Raw genomic sequence first — 14,976 nt, 5'->3', positions numbered from 1 at the left:
TGATTTATGGTGAGTGCATGCTTTGATCCACCTGAGTCCTGCAGCAAGCTTTATCAGTCTGATCTCTGTGAGGGCTGAAAACTGAGTAGTTGTCACTCCATGCCTAGGTGACTGACAGCCCCAACCCCTAAAAGGGAAAAAAAAAAGACAAAACCCTAGACTCCAAGGCTCAGGGGAGCCTTCCTGGTTGGTTAAGACTTTACACTTATCACACATTGTCTTTAGGCAATTAAGCACTTCCATATGACTGTATTGAAAGATGACAAGAGGAGCTAGTGCTTTGTGTCTCCTGGACTCCTGCCCTTCGTGCTTCTTCTCTTTGCTGATTTTAATCTGTATCTTTTCACTATAATAAACTGAAAGCATGAATATAACAGCTTTTCCGAGTTCTGGGAGTTCTTCCAGGAAATCATCAAATCTAAGGGTTCTTAAGGATCCTCAACACAGTAACATTGTTTTCGCATCCAAAAAAAATGTATTTATTATTAGTACTTACTTAAAGAATAGATGGGGGATCAAAAGAATTAATATATGTTAGATGTTTACAATAATACGCAGCATATAATGTTTGCTGTCTCTCATGCTCTTACAAAAATAAGTGGTCCTAATAATTGAATAGCTTGGTCTAGTGAGAGAGCACATTAAATAATTAAACTGCAAGTGCTAAGAAAGAATGCATAAAACATGAGAGGAGCAGAGAGCATCAGTTCCTTCTTTCCTATCCCCAACTCTGTTGTCTTCATTTAGGTCCTCATCATTTCTCATTTCCTAAGTGAAATGCTGGGAGTATCCTCATAACAGTGTAATCTTTACAGGACTCCCTGACACTATATCATCCACCAGCAGTAACAGCACCACCACCACCACTACTGCCTGATCCAATATTCCTTTAACCTGATTCCACACTCTGAGAATCCATTCCAATATATGTTCCGCTGATTTCTGTAGAACCAAAATTGACAAAAACTATCAAATTATTTTAGTGTATCACACTTCTTCCTAGTTTTAATTTTATACCTCATCCCCTGGGGCCTCTGCGGACTCAAGTCTGATTATAGGTCTAAAAGCAATGAAAGGTGGCAAGAATAAGACAAGATCATTGGCGGTCCATTGTAGGAAACTACTTTAAGAGATATTACAGGGTCTCTAGGCCAGGGAGACAGACCTCCTAGGAAGGAGTAGAGGGCTACTTCTACTGGCAAAGGAGGTTCAACATAATTTAGAGAGGCAAGGTTCCTAGCTTCATCATATTCTGCCCAAAGGTACCCACAACTATAAGGATCCAGCCCTTTCTTCAAGGTTGCAAACTCAGATTGTGCTGTAATTAAAATACCCACATGATCTGATTTTTAAAAAAAGCTAAGAATTATAACTGTACAACATGATGGTTTCTTTTAGGGCAGGAAAAGATAAATTTTGGTACCTGGAAGTGGAGTGCAGCCATACTGAAAACTTAAAATGTAAGAGGGGCTTTGGAACCAGCCAGGGGGCTCTACGCAGAGTGTAGAGAAAGCCTAAAACATCCTGAAGAATGTGTTTATAAAAGTCCCCGAACTCTGATAGGTCTATGGGAGAGGACTTGCAAAAAAGCAAATGGAAATTTGAAGAAGGGGGATACTTGTTAAGTAGTGGCAGAAACTTTAGCAACACTGTCCCACGGAGTTATACAGAAAGAAGAAAATATGACTAACGAAGTGGCTGATCTAGCTAAGATTTCCTACCAGAGTGTTGAATGTGCCACCTGGTTCATTTTACTGCTTATAGTAAAACTTGCGAAGTGAGAGAGAAAATAATGAAAGGGCTGTTAAACAAAAAGAAGATAAGACTTACTCTACAAAATATACTGTCAAGTAAGTGAAAAGCCAAGCCACAAACTGAGAGAAAATATTTGCAAAAGACGTATCTAATAAAGGTATCTTACCTAAAATATACAAAGAACTCTTAAAATGCAACAACAAGAAAACTGGGCCAAAGGCCTGAATAGATGCTTCACCAAAGATACACAGATGGCAAATAAGCTTATGAAAAGATCCTAAACATCATATGCTATTATGAATTGCAAATTAAAACAACAATGAGTTACTGCTGCGTACCTATTAGAACAAATTCCTAAATGCCTGACAACAAGAAATACTGGCAAGCATCTAGAGCAATAGAACTCTCATTTCATTGCTGGTGAAAATGCAAAATGGTACAGCCATGATGGAAGCTAAATAAGGCAGTTTGTTACAAAATTAAACATACTCTCACCATACATTACAGGAATCATATTCCTTGGTATTTACCCAAATGAGTTGAAAACTTCTCCATACAAACACCAGCTCACAGATGTTTACAGCAGCTTTATTCATTACTGCCAAATTTAGAAACAACCAAGATGTCCTTCAGTAGCTTAATGAATAAATCAACTGTGGTAAAACCATACAATGGATTATTAAGCACTTAAAAAAAAAGAACTATCAACCCATGAAAAAATAGGGGAGGAACTTTAAAGACCCATTACTAAGTGAAAAAAAGCCAATCTGAAAAGAATATCTACATACTATACAATTCCAACCATAAGACATTTTGGAAAAGGCAAAACTATAGACAGAATGAAAAGTTTATAGGTTGGCAGGGGTTGAGGAAAGGAGGGCTAAACAAGGTAGTGAAACTATTTAAGTGCAGTGAAATTATTCTCTATAAAAAATACTATGATGGGGGATACATGTCATTACACATTTGCCTGAACCCACAGAATGCATTAACACCATAACTATGTATTTTGGATGATAGAGAAAGGACAAAAGAGGTTAATCAGTTGTAACAAATACACCACTCTGATTTGGAATGCTGATGGGAGAGGCCGTGCAAGCGTAGGGGCAGGAGGTATGTGGGACATCTCTTAACTTTCTACTCAATTTTTCTGTGAACCTAGAACCGTTCTAAAAAACAAAATCTATTAAAAGAAAATATGCAGGGTACTACCAGGAAAACATCACTCAAAAATGAGGCTGAGGGTATGACTGAAAACTCCTTCATTAAAACTTTAAAAATATTAAAGCTGGTGCCTCAGACTATTAGTCATTCAGCCAAAAGGGCCTCAAAAGACATTAGAATGCACTACTGATCCTCTCAAACAATAAAGCTTCTACAAAATAAGGGCATTATCTTTCAGCCTTGTTACTAGGAGCCCAATGCATATAAGGATTTAATATCAAAAAAAGTGTAACTTTTGCTCAAAGGAATATATCTCAATAGAATTCATTCAACATCCACAAGATTTATAAAAGATTAATATATCTTTTTATTTAATATACAAAGATTTAATATAACTTAAATGAAGAGAGAATTGGGGCCCCAAAAGAAAGCAAGTTGAGAAAACAACTCACCTTAGAAACATGTGCTATCTTTCATGAAAAAAGACAGAGATACAAGGAAAAGCATAGAAGGTAAGGCAAAGAACCATAAAGAATTATTCCCAGGCTTCAGATCCAATCAAGAAACTTCTAATATTTTCCCATCTGGATCTCAGAATTGCTATGAACCAGGGACACCTTGGCATCTTCCATTTTTGCCCTTTTAGAACAAAACTATCTATAGCAGTTTTCCTATGCCTGTCCCCCATTGTATGTTCGTTCAGTATTGCAGGTGGGGAGAGGCAGATGGAGCAGAATGGTACTCAAAGATCTGTGCTTGAAAAACACCCAAGGAACTATATCTAAGCCCAGATCTGATTTAGAAGATGAAATCCTGCGCTCTGAGATGATACAGTAACAGAATGAGACGTGTTAGGCCTTGGGAAGCAGTGGGTGTACTCTGCATGTGGGAAGGACATGAACACTTGGGGTCTGGAGGGCAGACAGTGGCAGCCAACTTCCTTCGTCCTGTTATTCACATTTCCATGGAGTCTCCTCCCACACAGTGCCAGAGTTGACTTGTATGACCAGTACTAAACATGAAAAGTGATAGCATCACATCTCAGAAATTATAACATTGTGGCTTCCAGCTTGAGTGCCCTCTCACTCGATCAGATCACTTGCTCTTGGGAAGCCATGCTGTGAGCAGCCCTATGGAGAGGCCCAATTGGTACTTAAGTGAAGCTTCCTGCCAACAGCCATAAGAGTAAGCTTGGAGGTGGATCTTACAGAGCCAGACAAACCATAGAGGACTGCAACCCTAGCTGACACTATAACTACAACCTCATGAGAGATCCTACACCAGAACCACCCCTAAGCTGACCCTAAATTTCTTTAAGATACTGTGTGAAATAATATTTTTCATTTCAAGCTGCTAAATTTTGGGATCATTTGTTACATAACAGACAACATGTGAACACCACTAAAGCTCCCAGATTCATTCATTCTCATCATCACTGAATTACCTGATTTTCCAATTCAGCAATAATTTATTTCCTACGTAAGGAAAATCTTCCTCTAGACTTACCAAAATAAGAATGCTTTCTTTTACTGTCTCTGGATTTTAAAAAATAGTGGGAAATTAGCTTACATAGCTCAATATTTTCAGAATTAACGGCTGATCTGGCTGAAAGTCTTTCTTCATTGAGAAAGAAAGAGAGAGAGGAACCTTACATTTTTAATTAGAACAGTTAAAAACACAAACACATATGCTTGTTTGGATAAAACTAATTATGCATGTTTCCTACTGAAGAAAATATTCAGAATAAATAAGCTTGTTTTCAATAGTTTGTTTTCAATGATAAAACTGAAATGTCTAGTTTTTTAAAAGTACTTTTGTATTCCTAATGCAGATAAAATTTCCACCATTATAATCACTCGCACTGTTCCAAAATAACAAAATACTACCTCTAAACAATACTCTAATCACAATTACCTGTCAAACATATTAACACAAACTGATTTATCATATTAGTGACCTAGAAAAAAGTAGGAAAAATTCTAAAAGAACAGTGTACAAATAAAAAATGCTTTCATGCTGGCAAAAAAAAAAAAAAAAAAAAAAAAAAAAAAAAAAGGTGCAAATGGTCTCCAGTAAATACAGTTTGTGTTGGATCCAAACCTAGAGCCACCCAGTTTAAAATTCAGGCCATAATCCAACCTATAGGAAAGACTCTACCACTGCCTTGACAGCAACTTAAGGGAGGTTACTTCAGCACACTAGGATTTTAAAAAGATATATTTTACAGCATAAACCGTCACTCTTGAGAGGTAGTCAACACCAAAGGCCATACCCCAGTCACTGGAGGTATCAAGAAAATAAAAGTGAAAGGGTGTAATATAACCATAGAAAGGCAAAGACAAATGATCACACATTTAAAGATGATATAATGCAGGAATCAAAAATTCAAATGTCTAAGGGCAGCAGAAAGTTAACAGTCAGTCAATACATGCAGTAAGCCCTGTAAGTCATAAGCTTACAATGTATGAATGTAAAGCCTGCAACAAACTGAAAAACACATAGCTCATTTCAAGGGAATTGTAATTTGCCCTACTGTTGTTATACACAATGAAGACCAGTGTGTAGAACTTTCTATTTCTCAGGAGAAACAAAAAACCTGGATATTTACGTAAATTAGCTGAAAACTATTTTACAAAATTAAAGATTGTGCAGGTCCGTTTAGGCTGGATATCTCCAATTTGCAAACTCTGCTTGATGCAGTATTATAGAGGGTATAATTATCTATTATTTCTCCCATATAACTAAATAACTTCCAGGGCAAAAACAGATATGTCAGTAATAAAAATAAGACTCCAGTAATCCCTTAAACAATAATTTCCCAGAAAGTTCAATCAGGTCAAAAGTATTTTCCAAAACCAAGCCTAAGATAAATACTCCCAACTACATTAAAGGGTGTTAAACCAAACGGGTCAAGATGATTAATTTCCAAAAAAACTGAGTTAGTACTATAACAATTTCCACAATACACACAAAAATGATGATACACTGAAGAATGGGTAATACTAATCAGGAGAGTATTTAACTACTTTAATTAAGCAAACTTTTAACTTTTTAAAAATGCCTTACTTTGAGTTGCAATTTTGGTTACAATTCTAGCCTGTCCATATTCTAAACAAGGCACACAAAACCAAGTTATGCCTTATACCTGAAAAGGATATCACTTAACACTCCTTCATTACCTTAGATATTAACTCTGAATTGTTTTTAAATAGGAGCAGTGTGTGTATCCACACATAGTATCATTCTTGTTGCTTTCTGATGTCAAAACTCGTTTGAGGGAAATGTGATTAGCACAGGCTAAGAACATCAGCCATATCTTATGACAGTTAATAGTTATACTGTTAGGTATTAGTTGCGACCATTTTTGTAATGAGCTCATTAAGGGCCTTACAAAGGCCCAAATCCAAAATCTTTTTTTTTTAAATATTTCACTTATTTATTTGAGAGACAGATTACAAGTAGGCAGAGAGCCAGAGAGAGAGAGAGGAGGGAAGCAGGCTCCCCCCTGAGCAGAGAGCCCAATGCAGAGCTCCATCCCAGAACCCTGGGAACATGGCCTGAGCTGAAGGCAGAGGCTTAACCTACAGAGCCACCCAGGTGCCCCCAAAATCTTAGTCTTATTAGCAGCTCTCCAACCTCCAAAGAAATCAACCCTGAGTACATTATCAATCTAGACTATACTTAAAATAAGTATCTTATCTGCTATATAAAATGCTTTGCTTCAATAACATGTCTTCACAGTGATATTTTTCTCTACAGCAAAATCATCTACATTATCTATACTGGAAAAAGGAACCAGTCCCCAAAAAAGGAGACAACAATACAATAACAGAGAAAGCAGCAGAGTACTGCTGTCTCTGCCTTGTCTTTAACTTAGCTGTGAAACCTTGAGCAAGTCAGTCATCTGCCATCTCATCTGTACCAAATTAATCAATTTTAATTTGCAAAGAGTGATGAGCAAAATTGTGGTACAATTTTTCATTCATTACTTTAAATTAAAGTAATCAGTTTAAATGAGCTTTATAACTGAAATAGTTAGCTAAATGTAGTACCCAAGAGTATTTTCTAGACAATGATAGTGTACAAAACCATTCAATAGTTTTAAAAAAAGGGAAAAAAAAAAGTGTTACCTTGAACTACTAGGCCATTAGCTATTCTGGAAAAAAAAAATCCTTTCCTTCTCATAAAAATAATCCAACACCCTCCCACTCTTTTTTAACAATGCTGAACATTGTTAAATTACACAATTACTCATTAAATTACTCAATTAAACCTCATTATTCTATGGATGGAAATAATGTGATACACTGTCTGAAAAATTTAGTTTATTCCTGTAGGACTGTATATACTGCACACCTTCCAAACACTGACTACTGAGCCAGATGAACTGACAGATACACTGGTACACAGTAGGTCTTACTGAACTACTCAAGGCCAAATGGCTGATTTGAGAACCATATGCTGAGATGTAGCTGGTCATCTGCTCTCTCCCGCCCCATCCCATTCCAATCTGTGGAGCTATATTAGTTTCTGTCACCTTGTTGCTGAATCTTATCTCCTCTGCTGCCAGTTCTGCCGCTTATTGTCCATCACCGTTACTGATGTCCTTTGCCATTCCCCATTGTTATATTGCTATCCAGTACTTCTTTCTTGTTTCACCATTTTTAAGGGGAGAAGGGAGAACAGAAAGAGAGAATCTTAAGCAGGCTGCACGCCCAGCACACAGCCAGATGCAGAGTTCTACCTCACAACCCCGAGATCATGACTTGAGCCAAAATCAAGAGTCAGACGCTTAACTGACTGAGCCACCCAGTGCCCGTTTCACCATTTTTGTCTCTTCTGTTTGTTTCCAGGCCTCCAGCTCTCAGAAAAAAGAGATCAACTTCACAGACACAGTCAGCCAATCAATATACTCCTTGCCTTCTAATTAAAAGAAAAAAAAAATCAAAGCAGGTCGGAATGATCCTTGGTTTTTCTGAACTGTTTTTTTTATCACAATCTGATACTCAAAGGTTCATTCACTGTTATAAAAAGATGCTTTATGGTCCTTTTTATTTCTAAGTTTGGAGTTATTGCAGATTCTTGTCTACAGATAATTGAAATTTTTACAATTATAGTATTTTAAGGTTAAGGTAATCCACAGAGAAATAGCGGCTGTCTTCTTAACCCTTAGAAGACTCACCCCAGGGGCGCCTGGGTGGCTCAGTGGGTTAAGCCGCTGCCTTCGGCTCAGGTCATGATCTCAGGGTCCTGGGATCGAGTCCCGCATCGGGCTCTCTGCTCTGCAGGGAGCCTGCTTCCTCCTCTCCCTCTCTCTGTCTGCCTGTCTGCCTGCTCGTGATCTCTGTCTGTCAAATAAATAAATAACATCTTTAAAAAAAAAAAAAAAGAAGACTCCCCCCCCAAAATAATAATAAATCCAAAAATTTCTATTAAAATCAGATCTTAAAATAAATGAATAGCACTCCGAAGAAGATATACATATGGCCCCAAAGCATATGAAAAGATGTTTAACACCTCCAATCATTAGGAAACTGCAAATAAAAACTGCATGAGATACTACTTCACACCCATTAGGATGACTATTATCAAAGAGAGAGAGAGAGAGGATGTGTTTGGCAAAGATGTGAAAAAGTATCGGTAAAGACGTAGAAAAATTGCAACCTCTGCTCATTGTTAGTAGGAACATAAAACAAAATAGTACAACCAGTGTGGATAACAATAAGGTGATTCCTAAAAAATTAAATACAGAATTGACATTTGATCCAATTCTGGATATATAGGCAAGAGACATGAAAGCAGAAACTTAAACAGATATTTGCAACTTCTGTTCAGAGCAACCTTTATTCACAACAGGCAAAATGTGAAAGCAACACAATCATCGACGGTCAAAATGATTTTTTTAAAATGTGGTATACACATACAGTGGAGTATCAGTCAACCTTAAGAAGAAAACAAGATACAACACGCATGAACCTTGAAAGCATAATGCTAAGAGAAATAAGCCAGTCACCAAAGGACAAATATTGTATGATTCCATTCATACGAGTAAACCTTGAGTAGAGACAGGATATTTAGAGACAGAAAGTAAACTGGTGGTTGTAAGAGGCTAAAGGGAGGGGAGAACAGAGTTAATGTTTAAAGTGTATGGATTTTCAGTTGAGGAAGATGAAAAGTTCTAGAGATGGATGACAGGGATAATTGCCTAATAGTGTGAGTGTACTTAGTACCACTCATATATACAGTTTAAAATGTTTAAAATGGTAAATTTTATGTTATGTATATTTTACCAGAATAAAAAAGATGAATGAAAAGTAAAGTTTACAATAGGGCAGGAAAGTACTTGATATTTACTTATCCATGGCTACTGTGTAAACCTTATCTGATTAAAACAGAGAACAGAAGTAATTTATTAACCAAATAAATGGTGTTTAACTTCATTAGTGATAGTGAAGAGCAGAAACATCTCTAAATATTTAAGGACTTCAGATTCTCCTCATAGAGCTCTATCTGGGAAAGATGAAAAAAAAAAATCAACAGTCTGTCAATAAGTAAGATCTCTCATGCACACACCAAACCACTGAATAAATACTCATTTTCGAGATTCTTAAACCCTAACGCCTCCATCATTGCTATTCTCCGATATACCAAACATACCCTTGCCTCACCACGTTTTGCTACACTAAAACACCCATCCCACAACCTGCAGAGTTCACTCTCTCATTTCATTCAGATGTCTACTCATATGCTCCTTTATCAGAGAGGCTAAGCTTGAAAATCCTATGTACAATAGTATTCTCTGTAATTCTCACTCCCCATAAAGAGCTTTATTTTCTTCACAGTTTTTATCACTACCTGATATATACATTTACTTGGTAATCTTTTTCGCCATCCACTGCGAGTAAATTCCAGGAGCACAAGGACTTTGTCTATTCTGTTGTACCCCATCACCTACAACACCATTTGGCACATTGAGGGTGGCCAATAAATACTTGTTAAATGAATAAACAGATGGATGCTCACAGCATAAAATCATATTTTCCTCTTGGTCTAGGTACACTTCTATCATCTCTAGCCTTCCAACAGCCACCAGCCACTGCCTCAAAGCCATCCAGAGTAGGAATGATTAAAGTGGAATACCTAGTTTAAAAAGTCAGACTGAAACCTGGTACCAGCACTGACAATAATACCTTAATTAGACACTTCAAACAGTGCTTGCTCTCACAGTTTGTAAATACCCTAAATGAATACACTCTAACCTCACCAATATGGAATGAAGTACAAGGATACAGAATTTACCAATAACACTGCTTTAAAACAAAAAGATAGCATGTATTGAGTAATAAACATTGCACTTCATCTGTTTTAATAAACATTAGGAGGCACTTGCTAGTCCGAAAACCACACAATTTTTCCCTCTACAACTTCTCAGAGGTAGGGAAATACACAAATGCAAGAACACTAGTTGTTAATAAATATAGACAAAAATTAAGTAACCAATTCTTGGCCCAAGAGATACACACTCTGCAGCATGAGAAAGAGTATGTTAAAACTCTGGATATGAGACTAAAGCATGCTTCCAATAAACACCTAAGCTTATTTTAAAGTCAAAGTTTAAAAACCCATTCCAGTCAAATGTCCCACCAGCGCCCATACATACATTTTACAAGTTTTGAGAGATTTTTTATAAGTGCACTTTAATTTTCTGGCTGCAGTTAATGACATCTGGTAAAGCTTCCGTTGATTATAATTTTTGTAGAAAAAAATGTTTAATCAGACAATAAATACCGTCCCTCCTGAGAAAGCATACAGGGCCCATTACTCTATGGTCTCTAGGGCTAACTGGACCCCACATGTTCATTTGTAAGGACAGTCAAGCAGGGAACGAACGCACGTGCCCTGCCCCGCCTCATAAGTAAAAACGGTAGGGGGAACCTGCCCTTCGGCGGTGTCCCAGAATTGGGGACACCTGTGCGCAGGGCACGCCGTGTGAGATGTGGGCAGCCTGCGGCCCCGGGGCTAACGATCCCAGCCCGATACCGACCAGGCCAGCCCCTTCCTCTGATTTCCACCAGGGCCTGCCCCCGGAGCTCATATCCCCGCAAACGCAGGTCCTACCTGAGCTCTGCCCCCAGCTACAAGGCTGCGGGGGGAGTCGGGAGGAGGCGTGGCCTTCCAGCTCGCCAGACGAACTCCCTCGTGCGGTTGTTATGACTTTCCCTCTCGGGATCCGCGCCCCGACCAAGTTCGAGCCGCACTTCCGGGGTCCGCGGGCTACTGAAACGTCATTGTGCACGCGACGGCGTCTGCGACAATCCGGAAATAGGCGGAGCGTGGTCGCTAAATTGGTTCCTGTGGAGCTAGGTGGGCTGGGAGAGAGAGGCTTGTGGGAGGTAAGAGTTGTTCTATTCTTTCTCCGCGGGCCTTGGTCGCCTTTTCCTTTACCCTCTTTTGTAAAGCGGGAGACTCCACTTCCTGAGCACCCTTGAGGACGGGGCCACCTTGAAGCCTCGTTCTCCAAGAAAATTAAAAAGCAGTTGCGAGACTGTCCATGCAGCCAATTGCCTACTCTCCCATTTATGTTTTGTTCATACTTTACCCACTGCATTCAGCTCCAGAAAAGACAGAAGGTCGAAACTTCTAGATTTGGAAGGTTAAATTTACTTCAAAATTACGACTTATAAAGTAGGAAATTAAGGTTAAGTTCCCTCACCTGCTTTTTTACTGTTTCCTGAGTTACTAGTGGGATGAATGAGAAACATTTGTGGAAATCTGTAATCACATGACTAAGAGGTCTTTGGTTCTAAACGCAGCCTTTATGGGGGATTCCTGATAGCAAAAATAAATTCCTGGTAGTTAAAAATAAAGTCTAGATCTTTAATTCTTATCCGCACTTGAATGTGAGATGAGACCTCTTTGGTAGTTGAAATGTTAGAATGAAGGAGTTTGTGTGTCGATATCTGGGCATTTAAACAATCAGAAATCCAAGAGGCAACTCTTAATCTTCATCTTAACCATTCAGCATCATTTGACGCAGTTAATTACATCTTTTTACTTGAAACTTGATACACATTTTTTGTTTGACTATTGTGAAATCATGGTGCTTTTTTGATTCTCCTTCGCTTGATTCTTCCTGATTTCTTTCTTTCTTTCTTTCTTTCTTTCTTTCTTTCTTTTTTTTTAAGATTTTATTTATCTGTTTGACACAGAGAGAGAGCTCAGGCAGAGGGAGAGGGAGAAGCAGGCTCCCCACAGAGCAGAGAACCCAACACTGGGCTGGATTCCAGGACCTCGGGATCATGACCTGGGCTGAAGGGAAGTAGTTTAGTGGACTGAGCCACCCAGGTGCCCCTCTTCCTGATTTCTGAACGTGAATATGCTCCAGACTTATTCCCTTTTTTATCTCTCCTCATTCCCCAGGTGATCTCATTCGTTTCCTCACCATGTTTTACATAACTTCCCTATGCTGATGGCTTCCAAATACCCACATCCAGCCCTGACTTATAGGATTATTTACTCACATATCCAATTTCTTATTCAACATATTACTAGGATATTTAATACGCATTTCAGACTCTATCTTCTACCTTCAAAACCTGTTTCCTATTGCATATCTCTCCATCTCAGTAAATGGCATTGGATTCTTAAAATTGTTCAGATTATCCTGACTCCTCTTTCTCTAACATTCCATGTCCAATCCCTCAGCAAAATCTGTTGGCTCTTTTTTCAAAAGGTATGCTGAACCTAATTAGTTCTCAACACCTATACAGCATTATTCTGCTACTCAGTGGATGCTGTAATTGCCTTTTAATTGTTCTACAAGTTTGTTTGTTTGTTTTTGTTTTTTTGTTTTTTTTTGCCTTCCTACAGTCTAGCCTCCATTTGGCAGCTGTAAAAATACTTCTAAAATACATGTCAGAATTTGTTACTTTCCTGGGCAAAGCTTTAAAGACCTTCTTTACTCAAGTAGAAGAAAATAAAAAATTGTTTTCATAAAACTCTAAGATACTACATGATCTGGCCCCTGGTCCCTCTTCGATGCCACTGAGGAGGAGGGTTGTAAGAGATTTGGAAATATGGTGGGGATGAGTCTTGACCGGTAACGTTGGAGTTTGGGAAATGGCAGTCCCAAAGGTGATTACCCAGCTCTCTTGCCTGGAAATATTTAAAGGGAAGAGACCAACTGAGGGTGCTGGTGATGACAAAGAGATAAAAACTGTCGCATTTTGGGTGCCTGGGTGGCTCAGTGGGTTAAAGCCTCTGCCTTCAGCTCGGGTCATGATCCCAGGGTCCTGGAATCGAGCCCCACATCAGGCTCTCTGCTCAGCGGGGAGCCTGCTTCCTTCTCTCTCTCTGCCTGCCTCTCTGCCTGCTTGTGATCTCTGTCTGTCAAATAAATAAATTTTTTTAAAAATCTAAAAAAAAAAAAAAACTGTCGCATTTTCCCAACAGCTAGTAGACATGTTGGTACATGGCTGTTGTATTCATTTTCAAGGGCCACCAATAACAAAGTACCTTAAACTAGGTGGCTTCACAGCAAAAATTAGTGACTCACATTTCTGGAAGTTAGAAGTTCAAGGTGAAAGTGTAAGCAATGTGGTTCTTTCTGAACACTGGAAGGAAATTTTCTTCCATACCCCTCTTCTGGTGGTTTGCTGGAATCTTTGATGTCCCTTGGCTTATTGATGCAGTATCCCAGTCTCTACTTGCATCTTGTCATGGTATTCTCCCTGTGTATTGTCTCTGAATCCAAATGTTTGCCATTGTATAGGGACTCTAATAATATTGCATTAGGGTGTACCCCAGTGACCTCATTTTAGCTTGATTATCTAATGGTCTTATTTCCAAATAATGTCATTTGTGAAGTAATGGGCTTAGCACTTTATTGTGAAGTAATGGACTTAGCACTTTATTGTATCGTATCTTTTCAAGGGAACACATTTCAACTTGTACCACTACTAGAATTGTTTTGAAAAAGAAGTGTTTCCAGTAGAATGAAAGAAAGGAAAAGCAACCAAGGAGCAGAATGAAGTTATATGAAGTAAGCCACCAGGAGAGGATCTGCATGGAAATTTGACGTGCTGGCTAGAGCATTCATTCTGCGCATCTGTCAATGGCAGTGTTGGGAGTTCCAGAATTTGGGTTGAATCTCCAAAATGTACAAAAGCATCAGCAGTTGTTTTTAGGCAGCTTTTGGGCAGTTGTTACAGAGGGCACCATGATTTTCCTTTACAGTAGCCTTTTCATCCCCCATCCCCAAGCTGATGCTAATGGACTTCAAGGCAACAGAGTGAGTGTGGGACATATATAGAAGTAAAAGGTAGAGGAACCAAGACAAAACAGATTTACCCTTTTCCTCCCAGTCATATTTGTGGGTCAGGCCTATGCTAGGAAAGAGGACACTTTAAGTAAATTAGAGGTTTCCAGTTCAATATGTAAAGAGTTTGGAGCTTGGAGGCCAGTCACTTCCATCCTCACAATAAGAAAAACCTGAACAAACTAAAAATCGTCAACTCTTTTCTAAATCCATGAAAGACTGCGGTCAGCAGGAAAGCTATTGACCCTCAAAAAGGAGAGACAGGCAGGTTGTTAAAGAGCACAGCTTAGAGGGAGCAGAAGTGGCAGCAGGAGTCAGTGTGGGTAGGAACACCCTAAATTGTAATTGGTAAATTGCTGGAAGCTCATTGTGGACTACCATGAGAATTTAAACTCATTGACTAGCTTTAGAGTTAAAAAGTTCAAGTGGTTCCCCTTTTGGGGAAAGGGAGACCACCCACATTCTCCTGAATTTTACCTCTAAAAGTTCCGCCAGGTTCTCACTGTGAAGATAGAAAAATCCTCTTCTGTCTGGGGAAGAGGAAAAGTGACAGTTTTGAAATCTGCCTAGAGCTGTCTGTTTTCCTTATCAACCCTGCCATTAAGGGAAACTATTTTACCTAACCAAGTGGAGGTTTAGCAATCTAGAGCAATAAAAATACTCAGCCCCATCCCACTCTAGTCTTTGAAGTGGGGTGGGGGAATGGACAACATGTAGGAACAGAAGGGGATTGTAAACAG

At 38.8% G+C, this 14,976-nt stretch overlaps 1 protein-coding gene and 1 long non-coding RNA gene across 8 annotated transcripts in view; one reads left to right on the top strand and one right to left on the bottom strand.

Annotated features, from left to right (window-relative positions):
• Positions 1–11,169, bottom strand: part of FAM172A (family with sequence similarity 172 member A) — a 426,343-nt gene extending 415,174 nt beyond the window's left edge. For 6 of the 7 annotated variants that reach the window (XM_004769901.3, XM_045074532.1, XM_045074534.1 and 3 more), the window contains exon 1: positions 11,038–11,169. The gene's annotated coding sequence lies outside the window, so the exon portion shown is untranslated. The remainder of the gene's footprint in view (positions 1–11,037) is intronic. The other variant, XM_004769896.3, reaches the window with a different exon arrangement.
• Positions 11,170–11,244: 75 nt separating this feature from the next.
• LOC106003543 overlaps positions 11,245–14,976 on the top strand; it is a 101,084-nt gene continuing 97,352 nt past the window's right edge. Inside the window, exon 1 of the long non-coding RNA XR_006605032.1 lies at positions 11,245–11,312. This is a non-coding gene — a long non-coding RNA (uncharacterized LOC106003543). The remainder of the gene's footprint in view (positions 11,313–14,976) is intronic.

This window comes from Mustela putorius, unplaced genomic scaffold, assembly GCF_011764305.1.
Source record: "Mustela putorius furo isolate JIRA1106 unplaced genomic scaffold, ASM1176430v1.1 tig00537350_pilon_pilon_pilon, whole genome shotgun sequence".
NCBI classification, from domain to species: domain Eukaryota; kingdom Metazoa; phylum Chordata; class Mammalia; order Carnivora; family Mustelidae; genus Mustela; species Mustela putorius.
The sequence above is the reverse complement of the archived record's forward strand: the minus strand, read 5'-3'. Positions and strand labels throughout refer to the sequence as shown.